Source organism: Silene latifolia, chromosome 3, assembly GCF_048544455.1.
Source record: "Silene latifolia isolate original U9 population chromosome 3, ASM4854445v1, whole genome shotgun sequence".
NCBI classification, from domain to species: domain Eukaryota; kingdom Viridiplantae; phylum Streptophyta; class Magnoliopsida; order Caryophyllales; family Caryophyllaceae; genus Silene; species Silene latifolia.
The window spans coordinates 136,676,378-136,698,081 of record NC_133528.1 but is presented as its reverse complement, the minus strand read 5'-3'; positions in this window follow the sequence as shown (position 1 = coordinate 136,698,081).

Here is a 21,704-nt window from a genome sequence, read left to right as displayed (position 1 = left end):
TTTTTGATGCACTGCTACTACATCCGAGAACTATTAATTAGCTAGTTGTAAATAACCACAGGACTTTGGATCGAGGGCTCCCCCCCCCTCCGATTTCCAATTCTGATTTGTATGTTTCATAGAGAAATCTATGATTAACAAATCCTAGGAGAAATCTGTTCCATTTTCGTATTCTGTCTTGTATTTAATTTACGAGTATTCACAAAATCCATGATTTTTATTTTACTCTTCCATTTTCATGTCCTATCTTGCGTATGTTTAATTGTTTACCTTACGGGGACCAACAAATCCAAACATTTAATATTTTTGGGTGCAATTCTCAACTTAGCCACTTATATACACCAGCTTTTTTCCTCATTGGATTTAATTTTCTATTAACTTCGACGACATTTTGATGTTTTAGTCAATCAACAAAAAAAACATGGGTTTTGATGAAAAGAAGTCAGAAAATAGTGGAGATTCTAGTGAAGTTATAACAAATGTAGTCGATTCAAAAGAGAAAGAAGTTGCTACAGTTGCTGAAAATGAACAACAGTCTAACAAAGAGAAATTTGCAAGAGTAATGAGTGAAGATTCATTTTCATCTCATTATTCAACCCCTAATAGAAGTTGTTTATCAATTCATCGTCTCTGATCCCGTGATGAGGGGCACAATCTCTAGAGTTCTTTATATCTTTCCCATGCCTCATAGAGGGTCTCGTCATCAAGTTGAGTGAAGCCTTGAAGCTCACTCTTGATTCGTGCCGTCCTTTGCGGTAGAAAGTACTTGTTCAAGAAGGCTTTGGAGACATCGTTCCAAGTTGTAAGTGAATCGGGCTCACAACTCTTCAACCATTCCTTAGCACTCCCCCTCAAGGAATAAGGAAAGAGTCTAAGGCGGATTGCATCTTCCGATACTCCATTTGCCTTATACATATCACAACTATCCAAGAAATCGTTAAGGTGTTCATTGGGGTTTTCGGTTGCTCCCCCTCCGAATTGGTTTCCTTGGACTAGTTGCAATAAAGTAGCTTTCACATCAAAATTATTTGCTTGAATAGGTGGCTTGACAATGCTTGGGTTTACCACCTTCTTTGGAGCCAAATTGTCCCTCATAGGAACCGCGGCCATTATTGCTTCTTCGGGAATTCCAAAAGGATTTTCAAAGAACTCAAGATTACCCGGTTCTTCTATAACGCTTTCCACTACTAAAGGTTCTTCAACAATTGGAATTTCTATCACTCCCCTTCTTCGAAGTGAATTGAGCCTTCTTGCGGTAGCTTCAATCTCGGGGTCGATCGGATGTATCGGTTGACCTCTTCGATTTCTCCTACTCATGCAAAAAACTACACACTCAAGAAAAGGATTAGTAACACAAGAGACTTAGTCTAAACTAGAACAAAAATTATTAATATCTAGTCTTTGCTCCCCGGCAACGGCGCCAAAAACTTGATGGTTTCAAATTTTACCTCGCTAGTGAACGGAATTGTTGCACTATTTAAGGGTCGAATCCACAAGGAGCAAAGGAGAATACCAATCATTTTAAATCTTTTGTTTAGCTAAGTCGACAATAAATGTGGTGGATTTTTAACTAAACAACTAAACTATTCAAATTAAAATGCAAATAAACTAATTATGAAAATTAAGCAAGTGAGAATTAAAGTTGTAATTCAATGGAATAAAAAGCCTATGACTCGATTTTCCCCCAACAATCCATAATTTTCCGTCATAATTCCCTAGGCTAGTCGTTGGGTAGGTATTTAAGGAGGAGATGGCTCTAACTCGCCTAAAACCCCCCTCTCGGGTTCGCAATAGGACACTAGCACTCTCGACCAACCCCCCTCTCGGGTTCGAAGATCGGTGTCCCTAGCTTAACACCCGGCTACCACAAAAACATGCATATTCCTAAGGTAGCCTAACATTAACCAAGGTCATTACGCCCACATCAAATTCCGGGTCATCCCACTCCTCCTCTCGGAGGTCAATTTCAAACCCAAGACTAGAGGTGTCCTCCATTTGCTCTCCCTCTCGGTCTTAGCCAAAGATAGCAATATGACAACATTCCGGGTACTCGATTCCCGACCTAACCAACTTTCGTTGGTGGAAAAGGGTCACAAACCAACATTACCCAAAATTGACTAATTTATCAAATCAATCCTTCAACCTACCCTTACTAATCCTCCCCAACAACAAGCCTTTATGGGAATCAATCAATCAAATTACTCATGATGGGTTAAACCGAGTTCTAGTTAAGAGACTACTCACTAATCATCTTGATTAAGACAAAATAATTGACAAAGATGAATTCTTTAAGCATAAACATGATGTGAAAATGAATTCTACAATTAATCATGCTATAAATCAATAAATCTATGAGAAAAGACTAATTAAACTAAGATGAAGAAGGATTAAAGTAAAAAGACACAAGCTTTAACACAATAATCCAATGGTTCAACCTTTGGATGAGAAAAAACAATGGTGAAGATGAACAAGATGAACAAGAGAGAGAAAATAACAATCTAACAACAAAAGAGAAGAATTCAATCATAAAAAATTAAACAAAACTTAAAGGAAAGTAAATGTAAACAAATGAAATTAAGGGAGAAAATTGTACCAATTCAATAGCAAGAAGGAAACTTGGATTGAAATAAGAAAGGAGAAATCTTCAATCTTGTTACAACCCAATTACTAGAACTAATAATATGCTAATTATTGAAGGATTTAATCTAATGAAGAAAAGATTAGCAAAGGTTCAAACTTGGAAAATGAAAATGATATAGATCTAGGGTTGTGTGTACAAATGATTAAGGGAGGGGGTATTTATACTATCCCCTTGAATTAAATATAAAGAAGAAAGAAGAGAAAGCCATCTCGTATGTGGGTCCTGTGCCGGCACACCGGCTGTCGGCCTCCCCGCCGGCAGCAAGCTGCTTTTTTCCTGAATGCCGAATTGGGCTGGGGTTATTCTCTGCCGGTGGACCGGCTGTCGGCGTGCCGGCAGAGGACAACTCTTCTTTGATTTCTCTTCAATTCTTCAATGGCTAGTGGTGTGTGCCGGCTGCCGGCCTCCCGGCAGAGACACCTTTTCTTTGATTTCCTTCTCCTTTGTGTCTCAGGTATTTGGAAGGGTTCCCTGCCAGTGGGCCGGCTGCCGGCCTGCCGGCAGAGAACACTTCTTCAGCAATCCCACCTTCTTTTCTTCATGCTTAATCCTCGAACCGTGTTACTTGCTCCGATTCCTCTATAACCGCCTCAAATCCTGCAAGAGGGGCACAAAATCATAAACGAGGAGATAGGACACAAAATCAAAGATAAGACATACAAAACCAACTCAATTGGGGTTAGAAACATGGAAATAGAAGGGAAATTCGGCGTAAATAAATCGTATATCAAAAACGGTAGAGAAGACCCACACTTTGGTACTGTGCGATACTTTAAGATTGAAGTGACCTTTTGGTATTAAAAAAACAATTAAAATTCTTGCCTTCCCAAGGCAACGTTTTTCACCACACAAATTCTTACCTTCACATTAACCTAATTCTACCCATTTACTGTCATAATTCACAAATTCATCTTCTCTCTCATATCAAATTCATCCTTCAACTTCTCCTGCTTCTCTTATTTCAAATTATCTCCTTCTCTCTCATATCAAACTCTTCATACAAATCAACCAAAATCCAAAACAATTCCATAAATATTGGTAAGATGATGATGGAGAAATCAACAGCAAAAAGGCAACTACCTAAGAAGTATACTACATGGACAAATGTAATTGATGATGTCAGCAGAGGTATTCTCATTTTTATAATTTACGGTGAAGATCTTTTAGTATTGTGTTGTGTTCTACTAAAAAAATTAATAATATTTCATGATTGTTTAGCTACCGTGTTAAATTTTTAGCAAATGTTTTGTGTTGTGTTTTACTATGGTAAGATATAATGTTAAATTTTAATCATTTTGATGGTGACTTGTTACCATTTTTAATTTTATTGTTTTGGCTAGGTACAATGCTTGAGTTTTTAATATTGAATCAAATTTAATGTTTGTTGTTGTTAAATTTATATAAAATGTTGTTGTGTTATGTTTTTCTAGGGTGATATTGAAAATTGGTTTATATCAATTTATTATGCTGATTGTTACCATTTTGTGTTTAAATGTTTGGGTTATGGTATGATGAAGATCTTGATGTGTTGTTGTATTTTTTTTTTTAGATTTTGTATTAAGTTTTATGATTGTTACCATTTTTTGCTGTTGTTAATCATGATTTATTTGTTTCCATAGTGTGTTGAAATAGCTGTAAAGATGGAGGCGCAGGTTGGGGCGAGTGTACCATTTTTTGTTTAAATGTTATGTCGTGTTTTGTCAAAATTTGTATCAAATTGCATGCATATGTTTGCAGGACTACAGACTTACTACATCTGTTGTAGGGTAACTATTAAATGTTACCATTTTAATGGCAATTGATTATATCAGATAGTGTGATTTTGATATCTTTAAAATGGTGACTTTGCCAATTTAATGGTAACATGTTGACAAATAGTAAGATGTTGGTAAGTATCTACAGTTTGTGAGCATTTGATAGAAATGTAATGTGATTACATTTTCAGCTATAGTGTTTACATTTCTTTATGTCTGTTAACTTCGACGATTTGTTACCACTACAGCATATACGTTATAATAATTGATCAATATTGAAAATACATTAGGGAAAATGGTATCATAATGAGTAAAGCTGTCAACATATAAATGTTACCAATTATCAACTATTTGTAATGTGGGTACATAGATTGTTAAAACGATGAAAATAGTTTATTTGACCTTGTTACATTTTATTTTCTATATTAACTTTGTCGCTTGTTACCAATGTTGTATAGTCTTTAGCCTAAAGTGGTGTCAACAGTATATTTGGGTAAAGTTAAGTGTAATTTGTGTAGAAAAATGAATTGATTAATTGGTAATCTTAATGTATGATGATATCTTTCACCACTTTGTCACCATCTCTTTGTTGTTAGCATATATTTAATACATTGATTCTCATGTTTCGTCTGCTTCATTTGTTTTTTTTATAGATAATGCGCATCAGCCAAAGGCTTTGACTTCACATAAGCAGAAGTTAGAGGTTAAAGACTCGTCAAAGAAGCGGAAAGGCAAGATTAACAGTGAAAGTTCTACTGTAGTGCACATGAGGATAATTCTTTTCGCTCCTCCTCTCCTCTCCATCTTCTAACCGCCGTTTCAAATATGCCAAAGAACTCTGTGACCGATGATTTTTGTCGCTTGGAACCCTATTGCATGATTTGTACTCTCACTCCTTTGGGGAGATAAAATATCGGCTGAGAAATACTCATTGTTCAATGCAGTGCACCATTTCGTTCTAATGTTGTACAATTTAATTAAACCATGAGTTGTCTTGTAATAACTCATATTCTTTCATGAGTTTTAGCCATGTTTATTCAAATTCAGTTTCATTATAACAACCATGAAGGCATTTGTTGAACATATTATGAAATGTCCGATCATGCTTTAAAGGACAAACTGAGAGATAACATTTCGTTGAATATGCCACTGGCATAGCCTATGTCACTATATCGAGATCATTTGTTTAGATATTAAACTATTTTATCGCCAATTTCACAGATATTACAAACCATACTTTAAAAGTGGTAACATATTAATCACATATTAGTTGATTAAAAATAATCACGTGTACTCTTCAAATGGTCATTTATACGTACTCTTCAATTCAAATGGTCACTAATACTTTTCAAATGGTCACATAATAAAATTTAGGTAAACAAGTTACAAAATAAAATGTGACCATTTTTAGGATTATTGTTTTCAATTATATATCATAGACCATGCTTTAAACTGGTAACATATTGATCAACTAAGTGAACATCTAACAGACTGAAATATGTATTCATTTCGCAAAAGTTTATGACCGTATTTAAATGGGTCTAATCTATTAACCCCATCAAATATTAGTTGATTGAAATGATCACATACTCTTCAAATGGTTACAACTTACAAAATATAATATGTGACCATTTTAAGGATTTTTGTTTCTTGATGTTCATGACATTTTAAAGGGTGACATTAGACCCAAAAATACAGACATTCATTGGATATAAGACAACATATTCAATCATACACATAACTCATAACATCTTTACTACAATCCAACAATACACGCTATCACTAAAGGAGAAGGGACACTTACTACTTTCAACATAAAAATTGGCTTTGAATAATATATACTTCAACATCTTGACAGAGTGTGACATTAAGACCAAAAATACACACATTTATTGGATATACATCAACATATTCAAACATGGATATATCATAACATCTTTACTAGACTCAAATACTACACTTCATCACTTTTCTATATACAATGTCAAGAATCCTTCATGTATTTTGATCAATGAAAACATTCATGCCGCAAAATGATAACAAGATATTCACCCATTACTATCATTAATATTACCATATAAACGCTTATTAATTGATGATAACCCTAAAACTTCATCAACATTGTAAAACTCAAAAAAAAAACAAGAGTAATATTTTGGATGGACACGAAGACAAACCCAAAAACGGATCTTTTCCTACTTTCAACAAGAATAATATTTTTATGACAACAAACCCAAAAAAAAAAAAAATCAGAACAATAAATTTAAAAAATCCATAACAATGAAAAAACAAAAAAAAGAACAAAAAAATGATAAATATAGAATATGATAGGTCTTGTCGCACACATAATCAAAGATAAAATTTCTCTAGATACAAATTAATGTAGTACGAGGGGCCAAACACAAGGAGACGGGAATTGCGCTATGAAATGCTATGAGTAAACTTCTATCAAGGTCGATTACATTTGGTTTGGTGATTAGCAAATAAAACGATGTAAATATATATGATAAAGTTAACCCCATGGCGACCTTTGCCTCTCTTCCCAATATTCATGAACTTAATGTTCCTCTCATTCTTGTCCACTTATCCATGGTTGACAAGCTAACCCCTCTCACATACATGCCTTGGCAAGACCAAATTAAGTCTCTCCTCTTCGGTTATGACTTGAAAAAATTCCTAGACGGAACTCACCCATGTCCTCCTGCTACTATCCTGGATCCCACCGACACCACCAAAGCCAAAACCATTGCCAACCCAGCCTATATGACCTAGAAAAGACAAGATCACCTTCTCAAGGGAGCCCTTCTAGGCACACTTGATTCTACCATCCACCCTCTCGTCATGCGTGCTCCGACATCGCATGACGTATGGACTACCTTAGCATCAACATATGCTAATCCTTCCCGCGCCCACATACTTCAGATCTAAGATCGTCTTAATTCTATTCATAAGGCTGATCAGAGTATCACTAAGTATATGCACTCGATCAAAGCTTGTGCGGACAAACTTGCTGTGCTTGGTATACCAATGGACCATGAAGATCTGATTGCTAAGAATGTTCGTGGACTGGATTACACCAAGTATTACTCGGTCATAGATGCTGTTCAAGGTCTTGACAACCCATATCTTTTGAATCCTTACACGAAAAAGTACTAAATTTTGAGTTGACAAATGATCAGAACACCAACCCTTCTCCATTCCCTGCCACTGTGCACGCTGCTTATCACCCCTCTCACTCCAACTACAACCGCTCACCCACTGTGTCTGCTTCCCCCTCTGATCCTCTACTTCCACGCTAAGACCCACCCATTAAGGGCAAGTGCCAATACTCTGGTGCAATCAAGCATGTTCTGCTCTTTTGGTACAAGTTCAAACGTGATTAGCCTCACGTTGTTCTCCCATATCACACTCTTAATCGCACCTCTCGTCCTCCTCCACAGGCTCAAACTGCCACTGCTGCTCCCATGTCTGGTTCCTCCTATTTGCTTGATAGTGGGGCATCTCACCACATCACCAATGACTTTGATGATTTGGCACTTCACTCACCATACAATGGCTGCGATGAACTCCTCATCGGGGATGGTTCTGCTCTACCCATAACTCATATAGGTTCCTTTACTATCCCTTCCTCTTGTTCTCCTGTTTTAAAATTCAACAATGTTTTTGCGTACCTCGTAATTCTCGAAATATTATTTCAATATCGCGATTTTGCAAAGATAATAATGTGTGAATTTACCTCTATTTTTTGTTCTATAAAGGATCTTCAAACGGGACGTCTTCTTCTTCAGGGATGGCTTAAGGACGATGTTTACGTATGGCAACCACCCGTCACAAGTGCACACCTCTGTCAAGTCTCCTCTCTGTTTGCCTGGCATCACAAATTGGGTCATCCATCCGAGTCTATTTTAAAATATTTACGTACTCATTTTGATTTACGCATTCCATCTAGCTCTCTCAATAATTGTAATTCTTGTGATATTCACAAGAGTCATAAACTTGCTTATACGATTCGTTCTCATTCTCCTCTAGATTTATTTTTTATTGATTTTTGGTGTTCTCCAATTACATCGTCTGGCGGTTTCAAATACTATACAATCTTTGCTAATCATTTTACTAAATTCGTTTGGTTATATCCAATGAAACTCAAATCTGATGCTATTCAAATATTTATGCACTTCCGCAAACTGGTTGACTTTTGTTTCAATAAACCCATCTTACAAATTTACTCCGACAATGGTGGAGAATATCTCAAATTAGCTTACACTCTGGTTGATCACGACATAGGCCATCTTACCACTCCTCCTCATACTCCTGAACTCAATGGTTACTCCGAAAGGAGGCACCGTCATATTGTAGAAACGAGTCTCTCGTTACTCACTCACACAGCCATGCCCACGGTCTTATGGCCTTATGTGTTTGCTACTGCCACATACTTGATTAATCGATTGCCAACTCCTACTCTCAAGCACTCGTTCCCTTTCTTGTCTCTTTTCGGTTTTGCACCAAATTATGCCAAACTTCGATCCATTGGTTGTCTTTGTTACCCATAGTTACGTCCTTATACTCATCACAAATTAGAACCTCGTTCTACACCATGTATTTTCGTTGATAACTCATCAACGCAAAGTGCCTATTATTGTCTCGATCCGATCACAACTAAAGTCTATGTTTCCCGCCATGTCAAATTTGTTGAGTCTCGCTTCCCGTATTCTGAACTCACTGCCTCATCTACTCCTTTTATTCATCCTACTGTCCGTGATTGGACTTCCACCACCATACACGTATCTGCTGCCTCTGTAACACCCCCATACACCAAGGTGCCTTACCAAGGACCACCCCGGTGTATAAAGGTGCTACCATTTCCGTTGCCCGAGGTAAGTAGATCAAATAAACAATAAAAGAACGTTTATTAAATATTGACTTTATATTTACAACCTCAACTGCTGCGAAATGATTACATCAAGCCCAACTAAAGGTACTACTCAATAAAGGCGGCAACGACATCTAGTTGATAGCGTGATGAGTCGACTTCCCTCCATGCCCCGCAAGCACCAAGACTAACTGTACCTGTTAAACCAACTGCTCACCATCCCTGAATAGATCACCACAGTTTTAAAACACGGAACGGGGTCAGTTCACTGCATAATCAAAATTATACAAAGTACGATAAAAATAAACAGTTGTTCACAATCCACCTCTAACTCCCAATCACATCTGATAACTGACTACACACTATAAGTTTGTAGCCCTGCCAGTGGGGGACCACAGCTTTGCCCACCTAAGTCCCGCTCATCAACGAGCGATAACTCTGTTCATTAATGTGCACATCCCTTCCTGTGGCGGGTTCCACAGAGGGCAAATCAAAGGCGTGAAGCCACTCCTGCAAGTGACTCCACTCAGCCGAGGATGCACCTCGCAACAACACCAACCATCTCATCACCAACACCTATACTCCAATCCACCAACAACAATAAATAATAGCATGAATCAAATCAATCAATCACAACAACGCATTAAATCAATTATACAGTAAACCGAGTAGGAAAACCCTACCTTTTGTTAACCAATGAAAGTGCATCCAACACACAAGCCAAGCAAGACTCCATGAAGAACCCTACAATTAGCAATCACATCCTATTACTAGACTATTCAAAACCCACTGAAAGACAACGATGAAACGCGAACTTACCTTGAGAGGCAGACCAACGTCGACGGCGACGACATCCCGACTCGATGACTCCAAGCATGAACCATCCCTTCTCCTTAGGTAAATGTCTAGGATAGGTGAAGTAGAAGAAATGTGGGTGATAGGTAGGAGAGATAGGGATTAGGGTTAGAAATATAAAAGAACCGGCGAAAATGAAATAAGGTTTACGATTTCGTGTTTTATAATACGCGTCAACAACCGAGATACTCAGTCGAGTATAGTCATACTCGGCCGAGTAAGCCCTACTCGGTCGAGTATAACCACTACTCGGCCGAGTAACCCCTACTAGGTCGAGTAAACAGCGGTGTAGGTCTCCTATCCCGTCCCGTATCCCTTGCTACGGGTCTCCTTTGGCCAAACGGTCAGTCAACAAGCCCTTAAACAGGGCGGGTATTACAGTCTTCCCCCCTTAAAAAGAAACTTCGTCCCTAAAGTTTGTCCCATACCTCCCAACACACCAACAAGACACCTAAGGAAAACCTATCACTTCATGACGGCGAACGCTACTTAAGCTCAAGGCGCATATGACACTAGGTTATAAACACACTAAACTGTTATTGCCTACAACCACCAAGTTAATTATGGAACACGGTTGAATTCCACAAGCACATATTACACATATTGCATAAGTTTGTAACTACGTAAAGACTTGAAAGTTAAAACAATGGTGAAACATAGAAGAATTTGTCAATTTGTTAGGACTTTTACCGACTTTTATCGCGTGATGCTATCTACCCCCCTAAAAGGAAACTTTGTCCCCGAAATTCACTCCGCCCATCCGATATACGCATAAATGCTTAAAAGAATAACAACATAGAACATATCTCCCGTTACGTGACAATTACGTAAAACAACTATTGTATTCATGTCAGTTTAGGAAAACAATGCATGCAACATATAGAAAGAGATGTCCATTGTGCACATATGAACCATGGTGGTACCACTATCATTCCTTTAACACCGATTACCGTTAACAATTACATTCCAGATCTTATATAACTATTACCGTTTCAACACCGATTTTGATCATGTATCATTATCAGTTAAGTAAAGCTCATATCATGAAGACTTGATCAACACTAGGATATAAGAGCATGCATACACAGGTACTTAGTTACTCGTTTGATACTATACCAAATGCAATTATCGTGGGGTACAATATCCGGATACTCAGTCGAGTATCCAGAAGTACTCGGACGAGTACGTGATACTCGGCCGAGTATCGGCATGCTCGGCCGAATATTCCAGGGCAGAATGTGTTTTCTGCATTTTACATACATAACACCTAAGTTTAGTCATGCAACAGCTAAAAGGCTAACATAAATTCCAAGTTCCTGAGCCGGATGACTCAAAAGCAGTACGAACAAGCAAGTAGTGGCCTTATGGCCAGTTACAACATCCAAAATAAAATAGTACGATAAAAGTTTAGCAAATATCTAGCAACAAATCCAAGGAAACAAGTCTAGAAAGCAAAGTGGAACTCAAATGTCCTCTATCTCCTCACCACCTCCGGTACCCGATGTCCCAGCTTCTGATGTCCATGCGTCCTGATACGCTCTAGATGAGTAACCTACACTGCCCAGCTGACTACCATAGTTGGCTCCCCACGGTCCCGCGAGGCAACTAAACTCAATCTCTATCGGTGGTCTCTAGAAGCTTGGGTCCACCCCATAGCTATGAAACACCCCGGAGTCATTCCCAGGTCCTCTACACCAAACCGGCTGTGCTAAGTCCCTCCCTATACCCTTGTTGTTAGCCATCTTGTGCATGTTGCGTAGCACTAAGGTAGTAGAGATCCGCTCGGTCAAGTCACTAACCTACATCCTAGGGTCGTGGACGGCGGGGTAGGGCGAGTACTAAGATGGGTAAAATCTAGGTGCCGAAAAGGAAGGCTCAGCCTCAGACACATACTCTCTAGCGGCTCCTACTCTACGGTGTACTCGAGGTGGGGGAACTATGGTCTGCTTCTCCGAAACATTGATCGGCTCCGGTAGATCTAGCAGGATGGTGGAATCAATCAAATAGGACGGAGGGTCCGGTCTACGGTCGCCGCTCCCGGGGTCGTACTCCGCCATGTGGTCTACCACGGGTAAGTGGTCAGGATCAGGAAGCACCATCCACATCGACCCCCTCACTCTCCAAGCCCAAGACCCATCATCTAGCACCAATACCCCGCATCCATCGTGGGATCAGAGTCAAACAACCCAGTACCCGACGCAGGTGGGGCCTCAAAATCAGTCAATCTCTGGGCCAAACGGGTCACTATGGCCCGACAAGTAAGGTAACGGCTCGAAGACCGTACCATGAGAGCCAAACTAGAGCATACTACTCCCGGAGCACTATAGTAAAAAGGCTTCCCCCTATGAGGGTTAAGGTAGGACATCAACAACATCACCTCATGAGTGTTCAACTTGCTCACATCCTCTCTCCCAAACAACAGACACGTCATCATCCTAAGGAATAGACGGAGTACCACATGTTGAACATCATTGATCAACATGGCACTCGCACTCGGAGCAGGTCTCCCAGTCAGGTAAGGTAGGTAGTCAGGTGCCCCACTTTGTTTCGCCTCATCTCTCAAGTATCCCCCCTGCTCAGACTCAAGCCCAAGGTGCTCCGCAAACTCGTCAAGGGTTAGGTGGTGGTCATCATTCAAAAGACGAAAGGTAACGGTTTTCCCCTCCACATCATAGACAAAAGATCTCAGAAATTCTAAGGTAAGGTGCGGATAGGACTTCTTCCGAAGATGGTACAAACCCTTCATGCCCAATATCTCGAATATGTGCGAGATATCGGCCTCTATTCCCAAAGCCTTTAAAATCTCGGGGTCAACACAACGAGTCGGCCTCATGGTCCGACCTATTAAGGTCACAAAAGCAGCCCGCTGCTTAAAGTCAGAGAAAATTATCGATGGGTGTTCATCCACCGAAGGAACAATGGTTTCTTGGCTAGATTGTTCCGGTTCCAAGTTAACTTTAGCACGAGTCCGCTTCTTAGCTGGGGCTTTTGCTTTCGACATGCTGCAAAAAGTTAAACTCAACATGAATTTTCCAAAAATTTTGCCATAGTAAGGCTATTTTTCAGCTTATACAAATTTTAAGACGAAGTTTTAAGACGAATTTTTCTCATAAAAGTCATGATATACCAATCAAGTAAGGCTTTGTTACCAACAATTAGCTCACAAGAGACATCCTAAAGACAATATAGATGATTAAAAATCAAAACTTTGAAGCAAATCCTGGAAAATTTTCCCAACATAAGGTGGATGATTTCAAGCTTAAAACCGTTTTAAAGCATACATAGGCGACGTTTAAGAGCAATTATGACAAAAATATCAATATAGAAGTATCAAAACTTTGGATTACAAGGATAAAATTTAGAATCTAGGCAAGGTTTATCCATTGATTAAATTAAGAGTGAAGAAAATCGATTAGATACTTTACCTTAATTGGAGATTTGAACAAAGCAAGAGGAAATCCAAGAGCAACTACAACCAAGACTCACCTAAGAAGTTTGAGAGAGAGAAAGTTGTGAAGAGTTTGAGTAGAATGTAGGATATGAGGCGGAAATAAGGAAGAAAGAAGAGTTATAGGGTTTGTGGAAATAACCGAGATGGATCGCGGGTTTTGGGTACTCGATCGAGTATCGGGTTTACTCGGCCCAGTAGTTGCTACTCGGTCGAGTATTTGGTCAACTCGGTTGAGTATTCAGAGATCAGTTAGCGAGTGTATCCTGCCATCCTGAATACTCGATCGAGTGTCGCTTTACTCGGCCGAGTATGATCTTTACTCGGCCGAGTTTGACAGAACAGTAATGGAGTTTAAGCGATACTGAGAGTATTTCCTGCAAAATAGCAAACATATTCGGAGTTCCAAATAATCGAGCTCGTCACTATTAGAGCCTATCTCTAACACACACAAAGCACGTCATAAGTCGTAAAATTCATTGCGATATTCTTATATAACACATGTTATTATGCACGTCACCGGGAACAAACCATTCATGTCACAACACATGTACCACAACCAACTTGACTACATTATAGGTAGAACATGACATATATTTCCAATTCTATTTACGAGCATACATCCCCACCACCGTTACCAGTACACATGCATATACCATTAAGCACACATTCACATTCCCGTCCTTCTTATCACATTACCACACTACCATCGCTTGTTATATCCTCTGTCATGTACCACTATATATACGGCTTAAACTCATCATTCAATTCATCTATACGACACACACATCTAATCCTACTAGCACTTCATTGAAACATCGCTTACGCGCATAAAAAACTCCACATGTTCCATACTCATCGCAATTATCACATGGACTACTATATGCACATATACTTGACACACATACTGACACAGAGATACTCCTACACACCTACCATTCCATGGTGGCTGGTTTAAGCATGATTGGGGCCAATATTCTGAGATGAGGGTGCCTTCTCACCCAAAACTGACATAAGGGGCTCCCAACCAACATACACCAGGTTCATTTTAGATTGACACCCTACGTTCATTGGATTCATTGGTCCAGCTTCCAAAATCGTTCGCACTTATACCACTTTGTAACACCTCCATTCACCAAGGTGTCTTACCAAGGACCACCCCAGTGTATAAAGATGTTACCATCTCAGTTGCCCGAGGTAAGTAGATTAAATAAACAATAAAAGAACGTTTATTAAATATTAACTTTAAATTTACAACCTCAACTAATGAGAAAGGATTACATCAAGTCCAACTAAAGGTACTACTCAATAAAGGTGGCAGCGACATCTAGTTGATAGTGTGATGATTCGACTTCCCTCTATGCCCCGCAAGCACCAAGACTAGCTGTACCTGTTAAACCAACTGCTCACCATCCCCGAATGGATCACCACAGTTTTAAAACACACAACGTGGTCAGTTCACTGCATAATCAAAATAAGACAAATTAAGATAACGATAAACAGCTGTTCACAATCCACCTCCAACTCCCAATCACATCTCATAAGTAACTACATATTAAAGTGTGTAGCCTTGCCAGTGGGGGATCACAGCCTTGCCCACCAAAGTCCCGCTCATCAACGAGCAATAACCCTATTCATTAATGTGCACATCCCCTCCTGTGGCGGGTTCCACAGAGGGCGAATCAAGGGCATGAAGCCACTTCCGCAAGTGACTCCACTCAGCCGAGGACGCACCTCGCGAACATCACCAACTATCTAAACTCCAACACCCAACTCCAATCCACCAACAACAATCATTCAACAGCATGAATAAAATCAATCATTCACAACAATGCATTAAATCAATTATACAGTAAACCGAGTAGGGAAACCTTACCTTTTTGCTAACCTATGCAAGTGCATCCAACACACAAGCCAAGCAAGCCTCCATGAAGAACCCTATAAGTAGGAATCACATCCTATTATTAGACTATTCAAAACCCACTGAAAGACGACGGCGAAACGCGAACTTACCTTGAGACGCAGACCAACGCCGACGGCGACGACATCCTGACTCGATGACTCCAAGCATGAACCATCCCCTTTTCTTAGGTAAATGTATAGGCTAGGTGAAGTATAAGAAAGGTGGGTGATAGGTAGGAGATATAGGGATTAGGGTTAGAAAGATAAAAGAACCGTCGAAAATGAAATAAGGTTTACGATTTCGCGTTTTATAATACGCGTCAACAGCCGAGATACTTGGTCTAGTATTGTCATACTCGACCGAGTGAAAAATTTCCCTATCTTAATTAGCAAATCCTCTAAGATACCCATAGGATGCTTAATAGACCTGTCAGCCAATTGAATAGTCATGTTAGTACATTTAAGCTTAGTCATGTTTAATTGATTGCAAATTTTATACGGCATGACATTGACGCTTGCTCCTAAATCACATAAAGAATTGTCAATAGTTAAACGACCTTGTTAGAACACATTTGGTTGATGATGCCAAGTCCCTTTGTTATTTAATTATTTGCTTTTTAGTTTAACTTGCGTAGTAATTGAAGCAATCAAATGGACTTACAAGATGATCAAGATGAAGCAATCAAGAAGTCAAGACAAATATATTATCCTAGCCTTAGTCGAAAATTGTAAGAGTAAGTGTAACATTCTCACTTATGTCAAGTAGCCGCAAAACCATGTAACAGTGCACTGCACTGAGGTTTCTGATACTATCGTATGGAGGGTAATTTTAATCGAAATGTTTAAGTTTTAAAAACTTTACAAATTCCAAATCTTAGCATTTGAATCTTCAAAAGGTTGAAAACAAATCTGAAATTTTAGTCACAAATCCACATTGATTAAACCTTTAAATTTGTGCAATTACCTTTTACAAAAATGGTAAGTTGAACTTGTCAGACTTTTAAAGTTAGAAAAGTTTTTTGCCATTTTGGTAAAAGGTCACATGTTGAGTTTTTTGGCCTAAGTTTTCTGATTTCTTCAATAACTTAAGCCCGAAGCCTCAAGCCTAAAGTCTAACACTTACCATCACTCAAAGTCTACTAATTTTATATTGGATTTAATTTTCCTAAGTTGTACTTACTTGAGATCAAATCCATTATAAATAGAGTGCCTTAGTCCCATTTATTTCTTAATACTTTTCAAAGCATTTTTTGTAAAACCTTGCAAATCATTTGTGCATTTAAAGCCTTGTTCTTTAAGTATTTGCAAAACGTTTTTCAGATTTTAAAGTCTTCATTTGTTTTTCGAAAAGCTGTAAACCTCCAAGTATCAGTTCCCTGTACTGTGACATAATAAGTATGTTCCATGATTCTCGTGTTAAGTCTTAATTGTGATCTCCATGTTCATCAAGTGAACTCTTGAGATTCAAAGATTCTGTAACACCTTAAGATAGAACCCATAAAATCTTGAAGCGGAGTAGCTTTAAGTTTGAGTGCAACCAGAGTAGGTTGGCGAGTTATTTTTATTGTAAGGGGTTTAGTAAGTTTAAGTAAATTTCTAAACAAGCAATAAAATAACGGTTGGACGTAGGCCTCGGAGTAGAGGCTGAACCAATTTTTAAAATGTCATTTGTTTGTTCATTTACTTTTACGTTCTTTAACTTTGCTATTTATCGCTTATATCTAGTCAAGTTCTGTGTCACAGTTAGCTATACTGTGACATAAAACGGTTGTACCATCTTGTGAACTTACATTCTATTAAGTTTCTCAAGGTTTGTACTTCGAGGTTCTTTACTTAAGTTATCAATTAACTAAGTTAAGAACAAAATTTTTAAAAAGGTACACCTAATTCACCCCCTTCCCCTCTTAGGTGTTAATCGTTCCTAACTCTTTAATTGGTATCAGAGCCTCGTGCTCTTGGTACTGGTTAAAACCAAAGAGTTGATCCTATAGTTATGGACGATTCAAAACACACTAAGTATCCCATCTTCAAGGGAGAAAACTATGCTTGGTGGAAACATCGCATGGAGCACTATGTTAAAACTGCGGACTATGAATGTCGGTTGATCATTCAAAAGGGTCCCCTCAAAATCGAAGTGACTAATGCTGATGGCACTAGTATCTTGAAAAGCGAGGATGTAACATTCCGTTTGATGTTTATGTAGTTGGTTATGTATGAAGTTAGTGTCGGGAGAGTTTATGATGTAGTTGATACGACATCGTGAGCGAGGTGTGGAGGTAGGAATAGTTGGTAGAGTTGGTGTTAAGAGTTCATGGTTTCATGTTTTGTAAGTTGGGGTTTTGTTTTGAGTTCTTAGTAGCTTTTTTGCGTCTTGACTGAATTAGTATGTTGTTTTTATGTATGGGTTGAACTTCGGGGACGAAGTTCTTTTTAAGGAGGGAAGACTGTAATACTACGGTTTTATGAGTCTCTGGGTACTCTATCGAGTAGGCCTTACTCTATCGAGTAAGGGTGTGTTGCGTTTTAAAATAGTTTCTGACCTGTTGGGTACTCGATCGAGTAACGTAGATACTCGATCGAGTAAGGGGGCACTCGATCGAGTACCTTAGCTACTCGATCGAGTAGCCGGTTTACGGGGAATGATTTGACGGGTTTTGCTAATAACGCGAGTTTGATATAAAAGGTTTCCGTCAGTTTATTTAATCACTTTTAACCTTTCTAAACCCTTCAAAAGAAAAAGGAGTTACGTAGTTCTCTCTCGTCGCGTTGTTGGCAAATCCCCAAGGCTAGGAGTGTCGGATCATCTTGTTCTTTGCATCATAGTGTTCCTTGCGTCAAGGGTAAGATCTACATACCAATTTTATACTGTTTCTTTGAGTTTGTTTAAAACCCTAATTGGGTAGATTTGGGGGTTTTAGGAGGGTTATGTTGATTAGGTGATAATTGTATGATTATGTGTATAGGAGAAAGGTTCGTAGAGGAAAGTTTTGAGACAGCTGCTAGATCGTCTGATGTTTGTGTTGCATTCCAGGTAGGGTTTCCCTACTCAGTATTAATTATATAATGTATGGTGATTGTGCTGTAGTTAGTGATTGTTAATTGATTCAGACGGTTGTGATTGTATATTATTGATTGATTCAGACGGTTGTGATTGTATATTGTTGATTGATTGTTGTTGATGGATGTGATTTTTTGTCTCTGGTTCTCGAGATGCGTTCTCGGCTGAGTGGAGTCACTTGCGGGAGTGGCTTCACGCCCTAGTTTCGCCCTCCGTGGAACCCGCCACGGAAGGGGATGTGCACATTAATGGGACAGGGTTATCGCTCGGTATGATGAGCGGGGCTTAGGTGGGAACGGCTGCGGTCCCCCACTGGCAGGGCTGGTCCAGTGGACAGTCGGTGACGGAGGTTGATTGGAGTGGGTGTGATTGTGTGTGTGATTGTGTGTGTGATTGTGTGTGTGACTGTTTGAGCTATGTTGTTTGTTGTGTTGTTGGATCATATAAATTGTGTGATTAGTACTGACCCCGTTTAAATGTTTTAAAAACTATGGTGATCCATTCGGGGTGGTGAGCGAGTTATTGAGCGGTATGAGACGATGCGTATGGGATAGCTGGGATGAGTCACCACGTTGCAGTTTAGAAGTCTTCCGCTGTGTCTGTCGCTTGATAGTATTTTGATAGTAGATAGTTTTGAGAACTTGTATTTCCTTCTATCAGTTGTGGTTTTGAACATGTAATCACTTAAACTATAATTACTTTTAAAGTACGTTTCTTTATTGTCTTATGATATTCATTGCCTCGGGCAACCGAGATGGTAGTATCCTTATACCTGAGTGGTCCTGGTAAGGCACTTGGAGTATGGGGGTGTTACAAATGGTATCAGAGCGACGATCCTGAAACCTGTAACCAATGAACCCAATAAACATAGGGAGTCGAATAAAATGAACCCGGGGTAAAAGTTGTAGGAGCTAATGCAAAGACTTGGGAGACGTCCTAAAGTCGCGAACTCGCCTTATAATTTTGAACCGGTCACTATGGGATATGAGTCGGGATTGCTATGTGTTTACCTTGTGTATTGTGTACCTATGTAGTGATGTGTGGCATGAATCAGTGGATGTATGTATGTTGAGAATGGGGAATGTGTAGAAAAGATGGTGATGATGTGATTTCGTAAGTTATTGATTGAAAGTATGATAGTTGTTTTACGATATGGCATTATAGAAATACGGAAAGAAAATTTGTTTGATTGGAGTTATACATAGAGTTATGTATACATATATGTTGTTGGTAGTGTTGTACGAGTTTATACAGCTGAAAGTTTGAGTAAGAGCATGAATAATTGGTGATTGGTAAGTTGAATGATATATGTGCATCGAGTTATTTCTTGCTTGGCTTTTGAATTTAGTAACATGTGGTTAGGGATACTGGTTTTATGAGCATCGAGTTGTTTTTGTTTACCATGTTGTCGTTTAAGTTGTTGGGAAGTAAAATCAAGTAATTGTGTTTTCGATTATAGGGAGGTCGTCTTTAAACTGTTATAACTTGATATGCATAAATGATTTTAATGTGATTCCAATTGGAGGTGATAGCTTGTCCTTTTACAATTCTAACGATAGGTCACACGCCCAAAACGACCAAGAAATGAGCGAGTTATGACTGTTTTACGAAAACTGGATAGTGCTGAGAAATGTGTAGGCACTCGATCGAGTAGCCTTGGTACTCGATCGAGTAGGGAGGGACTCGATCAAGTACGTTAGTTACTCGATCGAGTAGCCCTGGTAATTTGTTTTACGTGCTTCTGATCTTCACCTACTCGATCGAGTAAGTTACTTACTCGATCGAGTGTCCTGTACTTGATCTAGTGACCCCTGTTTTGGGTCATATGCTTATCTTTTGAATTCGTTGCATATTATGTTTAATTCAAAGTTGTTATTTTGCTTCTTTATGCATTGTTTTACATGTACGTTGGTCTTGACGCGTAAGTTACCCAACCTTGTGGTGTAGTGAGTGGCACCTGTGGTGAGTATGAGTTCGGTGGGAGGACATGAGTTATACGTGGTTGTGATAGATGGTGGAAAAAGAAAAGGAAGATCGTTATGGTTTATTGAGACATAGAGCATGTTTTGTGAGATGAGATGAGCAATATGTTTGTACGTTGAGTAATACAAAAGTAATTAAATGGGGGCAAGGGATGATGTGAGTTTATGGAACGTGAGAATGAAAAGATTGAAATGAGGGACGCAAATGGTGGCATCTTGAGATGTGTAAAGAATCATGGAGGGAGATGGTTAGGAGTCGTGTGGGTTAAGAATATACATAGTGAAAGTTCGTTTTAAAAGGGTTGAGAAGAGTAGTATATAGTGAACTTTGTGGAGACATGTCGCGAGGTGGATTTGTAGACAGTGAATGAGTTTGGGAGATTTGGTTTATTAAGAGATGAAACTACTGTGTGATTTCCTTGGGCAATTAGTGGTATGAAAGGAATTTTGATTTCTAGAGATGTAATTGTTGAACAGTAAACGTTGATTCTATGGATGGATTAGTGGCAAGGGTGATTGATGACATAATAAGAGAATATTTGTGGTAAGAAAGAGTGAGATGATATCGATATGAAATAATTAGATGTGAGTTTTGGAGCAGTGAGAAAGTAACCGGAACACTAAAGAGTTAGGTAGAAGTGATAAGGAGTTGAATGGTTAATTGATTTTGTAGAGTGTAAAAGAAAAAGAATAAGGGGAATAAAACTAAGAAAATGTTGACCGGAGTTATGTGATATAGAGGTAAGGAGTCGTCGAGATGTGTGCTACCAATCATGAGGATGTTAGTTAATGGTTATAGAGGAGTTTCGGGACAACATGATTAGTCTTGAGTTTTGAGGAATTCAGGAAAGTAAGAAGTTGGTAGAATATCTGCATGATATGAGATTTTGGTGGAGATTTAGATGATGATACAGTTAAGAATGGTATTGGGAAGAATGTTGAAGTAATTTTGTTGATGGATTTGATGTTCGTTATTTGGGATGTTAACCAAAGATAGGAAAGAAATCGTGATATTTAGAGATGAGTGTAAGGATTTGATGTCCGGACAGTGGTAGTGTTATGGTTTGTGACTAGTGGTTAAGGGTAATGGTATATTAGAAAGGTAACAATTCTGAAGCGGTTGATTTTGCAGAGACCAGGTTGATATGTATGGTTGTGAGAGAGTGTAAGATGTGGTTATATGAGGCGGTTGTT